The following is an 8,316-nucleotide window of genomic DNA, read 5'->3' as shown; positions in this document are numbered from 1 at the left end:
TTTATAAATATTTTAATATATAAATTTAAATATATAATATATAAATTATATTAATTTAAATACATACATATATTTAAAGGAATGTAGGCCATGAGGCCAAATCCAGACCTTAGAGGACTCCTTCTGAAGCTGCACTCTCCCCACCACAGGGCAGGCCCTCCGTATAAGCACTTTCTCTTAGGAGTGGGGCATTTAGGGATTCTAGGAGCTGGGCGACTGACTTGGATAAGAGCAAGTGATTTTTATCGCTGAACCATCTCTCCCCATTCATTCACCTCTTTGGGTAGCGGGGGGGGGGGGGGGGCGGGAGCCTGTCCCTGTCCCGGGAAGCACAAGTGTGGGGGTTAGAGGAGTCCTTCCGTTCTTTCCTTCTAACATGTGGGTCATCAGGCTTGGATGCCAACACCTTTACCCTCTGAGCCATCTCAGGGGCCCAGAACTCAATGCATTATTAACTCATTCATTCAACAAAAACTGACCAGGGGCAGGCATCATCACGCTACGCTAGGCGACAGGAACTAAGAAAGAAGTGAACTTTCTGCCTCTGGTTGAGTTCCAGCCTCATAAGCATTTGGTACGGAGAAGCGAGGTAGTGCGCGCCCGTCCTGTTCTACTTGATTCTTCCTTACTTAACCCGCCGCCGCTCTGTCCCTTCGCTACTGCCCTGTGCGAAGAAGCCATCCCATCCCTGTGTTCCCTACCCAGGACATTTCAAGGGAGAGGGGCCGGTGGGTGGAGTGGGGCTGTTTCATCTCCTCACATGAGAAGCTGCAGGCATTTGGACATGAGGACAGTGCACACTTGACTTCTGGAATGTCTTTGAAGGCTAGCCTATAACACGCTGCCTGGAAGTGGAAATGATCCCACAAACAGTGAGTCACGGACACCCCCGTGTCCCCGGTATGAGAGCCAGGTGTATAAACAGAACGGAGGTCCTCCTCCCTGGAAGGCGCCTAGGAGTCTTTGGGGGGGGGGACACAGAACAGGGTCTTGAAGGATTCGTTTCCCTTTCTTTCTTTTCTTTTTTGTTTCTTGGTTGTTTGTTATGTTGTTTGGGTCTGCCTGTTGTTTGTCCCACCGGATAAACACTGACACGGAGGCCCAGGAATACTAGCGTACAGGACAAGGTCTCCCAGCATTTCTCCTTACCATCGTACACAGCCAAATTCTTAGATACTTTCTTTTTTTCTTAATGGCCTCCCCAGTGCCCCTCCTTTCAGTGGAGGCTGGCTCTTGGCTAATTTGCATGTTTGTTTTAAGAGATAATGAAGAGTAGAAGGAAGAAATGGAGTAAGATCAAAGTAAGGAAAACTTAAACTGAATCCTGACTTTCACAGCCAATAGAATTACTGCATAGACAAAAGGGCTTGGCTTCGCCCCAAACACCTGCCTCCGGGTCAGTAACACATCGCTCTGCAGGCACACAACAGACTGAGTGAAAGTATCTTCTAAAAAGTATTCTGAAGGTAATGGCCTCATTAAGGGAGGAAAGGAATGGCCAAACGGGAGTGCGTGCGTGCGTGCGTGCGTGGGGGGGGGTGGGGCGGTCTTCTGCCTAAGGCAAATAACTGTGATCAAAGCTTCCTGCATCTCTAGGGGAGGTCCTGGGCCTCAGCGAACAGCTAGCCCAGGACCAAACCCTCTAGTCAAAGTGACTAAAGCCCTGGAGAGCCCCTGCCCTCTTTTCTTAGTGACCCACAAGTAAGCAAGCAGACCCTGGGTCGGGGGGGGGGGGCTGTGGCCAGAGAGCAGTGAGAATATATGTTCCCTGGGCTGTTTACTGAGACGCTCCCAGGACCCCCAGCTGTAGAAACCTATGCAAGGCCCGAGTCTACTAAGACCCTCAAATCAGACAGATGATGCTCTCAGCTACTGGCTGGCCTCTGCTTTTTATCTGGACTGGCAGCATTCAGTCCCGGCGACTTGATGGCTTCTGTTGAGATGCAGAAAGGTTCAGTATTTTGTGTGTAGCATAAGTATATAAGACACATAAACACAGAGAATATTAGTTCTGAAGCATGACCATTGACCAAGGGAGTCTCACCTTTTCTGGGAAATTTCCACCCCAGGGTGCCTGAATGTGAGGTTCTAGTTCCCTCTCTCATCAGCCTGGAGTAGAAAGGAGCTTGTGTATGAAATTAAAGCTCAGGTCAAGTGAGAGGAACTGTTCAAGTCCTCTGTGGCCTCAAACTTTATTACCGAAAGTTCAGGTCTTAATGCTACCACTGCAAAAATCATACTTTGTCTCTGGAGGTTCTACAGCTTGGTTTGGATGTTTGTCTCTCTAATCTGCAAAACAAAAGCTGACTGGAGTTTTATTTCATGAATCTATGATGAGACTCAGAGATTGATATCTGTAAAAAGACTACCAGATATTTAGGCAGAGGCAGGTAGATCTCTGAGTTCAAGGTCAGCCTGGTCTTCAGAATGAGTTTCAGGACAGTCAGGGCTACACGAAGAAACCCTGCCTCAAAAAACAAAACCAAACTAAACTAAACTAAACTAAAAACAAGAATAAGGCCAGGCAGCAGTGGCACACTCCTTTAGTCCACAGAGGCAAGTCAGTCTCCGTGACTCAGTCTCTGTTTCATAGAGAAACCCTGTCTCAAAAATTAAAAACTTAAACAAAGAACAAAATAAACTACCATATTTAAACAAGCAAACAAAACAACAACAACAAAAACTGGGTATTGTAATACTGTCTCAGGTTAGCCTGATACTCCCGGGCTCCATTAATCTTCCAGCCTCAGTGTCCTGCATAGCTGGGACTGTAGGCACCTGCCCAGTATCATTAGACAAGTCTCTCCTTGATTTTTGGGTTTCCCAGCCATCTTACTCATCCTGGCCTTGAACTCATGGTGATCGCCCTGCCTGGGATTATAGGAATATGCTATCATGTCTCATCCAACAGACAATTCTAATATGCAGACAAGATATACCCAGCCCATTGGTACAGATGACCTCAGAAGCCTTTGTTTGGCCTCCCCAGTGCATGTTTATATAGTTGAAAACTTAAATACAAATACTGAGAAAATGTACTCTATCGAGATTTTAAAAAAATTAAAAACTCTTAATCTACTGAACAATCCCTTCTTACAAAATTCAGAGGACACAAAGCTACTTCACTAGTAGACTTGGACCCAAGTCCAACAAAGTATTTTGGGCAGGTGTTATAAGTCTATAAAAATTACATTTTCCCCCACATTTTTAATAAACTCAAGTGGGTTTTAAGTCCACCACAAAACACAGATTTACTTTTTGCCCTTGAGAATCAAAAGGCAGTCAAAGCTTTTGATTTACAGGAGAAAATTTTAAAACTCAAAAGGACCAAAGAGAAATTTGTACACTGAAGACAGACAGATGAGAAGCATTGAGAGAGCATGGTTCACAAGCCTGTATATGCCTCTAATCTCAGCATTTTGGAGCTGAGGTAGGAGGACTGACACAAATTTGAGAGTCCAGCTCCAAAGAGCAGGACTCCGTCTCAAAAAAATAAAATAAAATGAGGGAGAAGATACTAAGTTACTAAGATACTAAGCTGTTAGTTTGGGATGACAACACCCTGCACAAGGGAGGGAGAGAGAGACAGAGACAGAGAGAGAGAGAGAGAGGGAGGGAGAGAGGAGAGAGAGAGAGAGAGGGGGAGGGGGAGGGAGGGAAGGAGGGAGGGAGAATACAAAGTGAGCCTGGGGTATGGAAGGGAACCTTTAAGGGGGGGGTCACATTGTAGAAACTTTAAGGGACAGGCAGGGCAGGCCTAACTCCCTAGCAGGGTCTCCCTGAAAAACCAGCTCTTCCAACACTGCTCAGTTTTGGAGGTGGATTTTATTTTCTCGGGAAGCCTAGTGCCCACTCCTAGAATGGCAGCGTGCCTCTGTGTGCTTCCACACTGGCTGCAGCAGCAGAGGGTGTGGAGGTAGAAAAACCTACCCCGCAAAAGGCAGGAAACAGAAATACTGCGTTTGGGATCTGGATCAGAAGTCCAAATCAAAAGCGCACCATGGCCGACAGAAACAGGCATTTCTAAAGATATTTATTTGAAAGTTTGGAAGAAAGCAAAGCTCATGCCCTGGGGGCTCCTGGGAGTATATACAAAATACAATAATTAAATTAAGTCCAGCAGTTAAAATTTCTCATAAAAAGAAAGAGCTGGAGTGCTTCCCAATGGGGAATGCTTGACTTAAAAGAAAGGTTTTACTCCATGGCCTGAAGGTCAACAAACTGGGGCTCCATGAGAATGTATAAAATTTCTTAAAGCCGGTCTTCGCTCTTTGTTTTGTTGAAAGAAAATAAAAGAGTAAAAAGGGACAAGTTTTGAAAATTTGAAAAAAAAAAATGAAGGCGCTGTCCTAAAATCATCGGGATTTTTATAAACACCGCACTGGAGGCTGTGAAAACATAGCCCTTTTTCTGAGCACTAATCAGACACACATGCTCTTCAAGAAGGAAGTGGGGGAAACGGCCGTGGAAGCTTTGGAACAAATCTCCTCAGAATACACTCATTTTCAGACTTGCAAATTCAGGTCGAATTCACTTGCCAGTTAATTCTGAACATATTTGCCTTTAATATTTCAATATTCTCATAAATACATTTCACATTTTGAAATGCCTTATATGATACAAAGACTGTGTGTGTGTGTGTGTGTGTCTGTGTGTGTGTCTGTGTGTGTGCTTCATGCGGCAAAGTTATTAGGATGATCTTGTTGGGTTCTATTCTAAAACAGAATGTTTATCACAATTTGAAAATGTCTTTTTTGGGGGGAAGGGGGTGAGATAGGGTTTCTCTGTATAACAGCTCTGGCTGTCCTGGAACTCGCATTTTAAACCAGGTTGGTTTTGAACTCACAGAGATCAGCCTGCCTCTGCCTCCCGAGTTCTGGGATTAAAGGTGTGTGCCATCGCCACCCAGCGAAAATGTCAGTTTTTAAATAATGATCATTTGTTATTGTTTCTGGTACTGTCTTCACCCAAAAGGAATAAAATTAAGATGAAAACCAAATTTCATAAGCTTGATATAAATATATTTATACCTTAGTAAGTTACACATAAGTTATATTTTATAGAGATAGAGAAGATTTCTATCCAGGGACGCCTGGTCACACAGTGCTCTCAGTCTCTGCTAAAGCATTATGAAGACAGCAGGATTGGATGTACCACATCAGGAAGAGAAACAATATTTAATTTACTGAATAATTAGTGATCTGATTGTCATTTCTCCTTTGATTCTCAAAGTACGGCATTAGCTGTCCCCGGCACTCGGGATCTCTCCAGTAAAACGGGCACGGAGCACAGCCTGTGCCAAGTTCACAGTAAATGCCGGATTGTGGAATGTTCTCTAAGCAGCAGGGATTTCGGCTAGAATTACCTCCAAAATATGAGCTCAGAATTGGGGGGTGGGGTGGGGTTGCCTAATTCTCTTGCTTTCCTCTCAGGCCCTTGGAATTTGTGCTTTTGGAATTCTGAAGGTGGGTGGGCCTTGGGGTAAAATTCTGAGGAAGAAGAGCCAGCCACTGTAAGTACTCAGAGGGGTGAGGTGGAAGGAAGCCAGAAGACACAAAGAATTTTGAAGGCCTTGGGAGATGAGGTGGCAGGGGTCTGTGAGGCCGGGAGAAGCAAGCACAGCTGTTGTCCTCAGGGTCTGAGTCCTGACACTGTCTCCCAGGACTGTTTTCATAGAAGACCCACGAAATTCTCTAGCGGTTCAGCTCAGCCCTGGTGGTAAATCCTGCAAGGGTCGGAGAATGGTGTGTTTGTAGGGTGACTGTGTCTGCTGTCTGTCTGTTTTTGAATGACAGTTGTTTGAACCGAAATAGGTTCAGATGTCTTTACTGGCCTTGGAGGGAAGCTGTGGTGGAAAGGGAAGCTTCTGCTTTTGTTTGTATTGCTTCAGGAAGACCGTTCGGGGCTGCCTCACACTGTAGATTTGTTGAAGAGATATTTAATGAGGAATTGAGAGTCAATCTGAGTCAGGAGTGTGTGGTTTGGTGGAATGACCTTCAGACTTGGCAGAAGTGTGGTTCCACCTGAGATACAAACAGTCCCACTCGGCTCAGTGTCTCTAGTACTATGAGGTAGTACTATAGTTTTCTATGTGGATGGTGCCCCCTTTCAGCCAGGACTGGTACCGTATGGGGCTCCAAGGGCTTCAGTTTATCCGAAATCAGGAGTTTGGACAAAATGATGGAATTTAAGTTTATAGTCAAACATCTCTGGCGTTGAAATTGAGTCCCACAGCCTATGAACCAGTCTAGGAGGTTGCTACCAGCGCCGCGAGGCTCTCCTGGAATGTGCACAGATGTCAGATCAATGTATTTCTCGGATTCATTGAAAGAAATCAAAGCACACCTGTAAACCCATTTCTGGGGAGGAAAGGCAGGAGGATCACTCACCGGCAGCTTAGTGAATTGTGAGCCAGTTGGCTACGTGGTGAGACCCTGCCTCAAAACAACAACAAAAATTCTGGGGATCAACAACGCCTAGGAAAGAAAGAAAGGCGAGGGATGAGAATGCAGGGAAGGACCCAAATCAGCCCCACTGAAGTTCGGGGAAAATGCATAACACATCAGGACACCCCTGCCCTAACACACATGCAAATGCAAGGCTCCTCATCTCTTAGCTGCAGGTCACTCCGGGCCCTACAGCTGTTGAAGGTTCTGGCAGCTAAAGGCCATGTCTCCTCAGCTGGTCCAATGGGGGAATCCTCAAAGGGCCACTTTCATGGTGTATCTCTCCGATTGCCATATCTTCATGGTAACGCTTGGAACTAACGTTTCTTCTAAGAAAACTGAGGCCCCGAGAGTGTCCAGCCTGAATGTAACTGATTAGTGTGGAAGCCAGGAACAGAAGTCAAGTGGTGAGGAGACACTCGAGCCCTGGTTTTAACAAATACACTTTTTATGGGGCTCATACCTGGGGGTGAGGAACAAGAGCAGGAAAGTGTTTAGAGGGGCATAACAATGTCCGCTATGTGTACTGTGGGGTACAGACATGCCTAAGTCAGTCCTCCAGTAACCGTCCAGTCCAGTGCACTGGGAGAAGGGCAGAGGAGTAGGCTGGGGAGGAATTGGAGAGCCCTTACGGACAGGCATGTCTGGGAAGGTTAGCTGTCTTGAGGATAATGCCAAGGGAGGTTGGAAACTCATGCAGGGAAATTCGTGCAGTTAGAGAGGCAGATGTTGCAGCATCCAGTGCATGGTGGGGGCCAGGGTGCTGGAGCTTGGAGTTCAAGGCAGCCCCTTGTCTCAGGCGAGCGTGGGAGAAGCCTCTATAGGAATTCCAGTTCCTGGTAATTCTGTCATGGAGTTTAGACCATTAGTGTTCTTGTTCTCTCTCTCTCTCTCTCTCTCTCTCTCTCTCTCTCTCTCTCTCTCTCTCTCTCTGTGTGTGTGTGTGTGTGTGTGTGTATGTATGTATACATGGAGGTCTGAAGTTTACTTTATCTGAAGGCTACCTTATCGAGGCTGGGTCTTTCCTGTTTTTGCCTCTATATGATGTATCATACATTAGGCATCCCAACCCCTCTGCCTCAGCTACCCACTTTCTCCTGTTTTCCCCCCACTATACATTCAAAGGAGTGCTGAGTTAGCTTCCAGGGATCAAACTCTGCTCACTGGTTTGCTCTAGCAAGCATGGTTATGAGCTGAGCCATCTACTGAAAAGAAGGAAGCCAGGGCTCACACTGACTTCTCCCTTCTTCCCTCCCGGTGCTTAGGAGATGTGAAGCCAGCAGCCTGGAGTGTGAGTTCCCCTGGAGACACCACACAGAGCCACCTAAGCCAGAACATTCTTTTTCTTTGTGATGCTATTTGTGTATCTAAATAACAAAAGCAATTTTCTTCATTGTTTAAGAGAAAAGACAAAACAAAACTGGGCTAAATCAGTTATTTGGCATCCTGGAGACCAAAAGTCCTGCTTGCTTCCTCCGCTTCCCGCTTTCAGCAGAGAGTCTGACGATCGTGACACATACTTGGCCCCCTTGCATTTCTCTCTTTAAACACTACTTCCTTCTCCTGTGTGTGTCCGCGCACGTGGGCGTGTGTGTGTGTGTGTGTGTGTGTGTGTGGTCTCAGAGGACAACTTGTAAAAGTTAGTTTTCTCTCCTTCCATCAGGTAGGTTTCAGGCGCCAAACTCACATCCTTGGGCTTGGAGACAAGGGTCTCTCCTGCTGAGCCATCTCACCAGTTACCGCTTGCTTTCTGGTCAAAAGAGGGAATTTTGTCTACTGTTTTTGTTATTACTGTGATGAATTTTTGTTTTCTGTACAGTTCCTCCCATGCCCAAGACTAAGGAACATGTCTGGTTTTTTTTTTTTTTTT

The sequence above is a fragment of the Microtus ochrogaster genome, chromosome 17 (genome assembly GCF_000317375.1).
Source record: "Microtus ochrogaster isolate Prairie Vole_2 chromosome 17, MicOch1.0, whole genome shotgun sequence".
Lineage (NCBI taxonomy): Eukaryota > Metazoa > Chordata > Mammalia > Rodentia > Cricetidae > Microtus > Microtus ochrogaster.
This window is presented reverse-complemented; position numbering follows the sequence as displayed.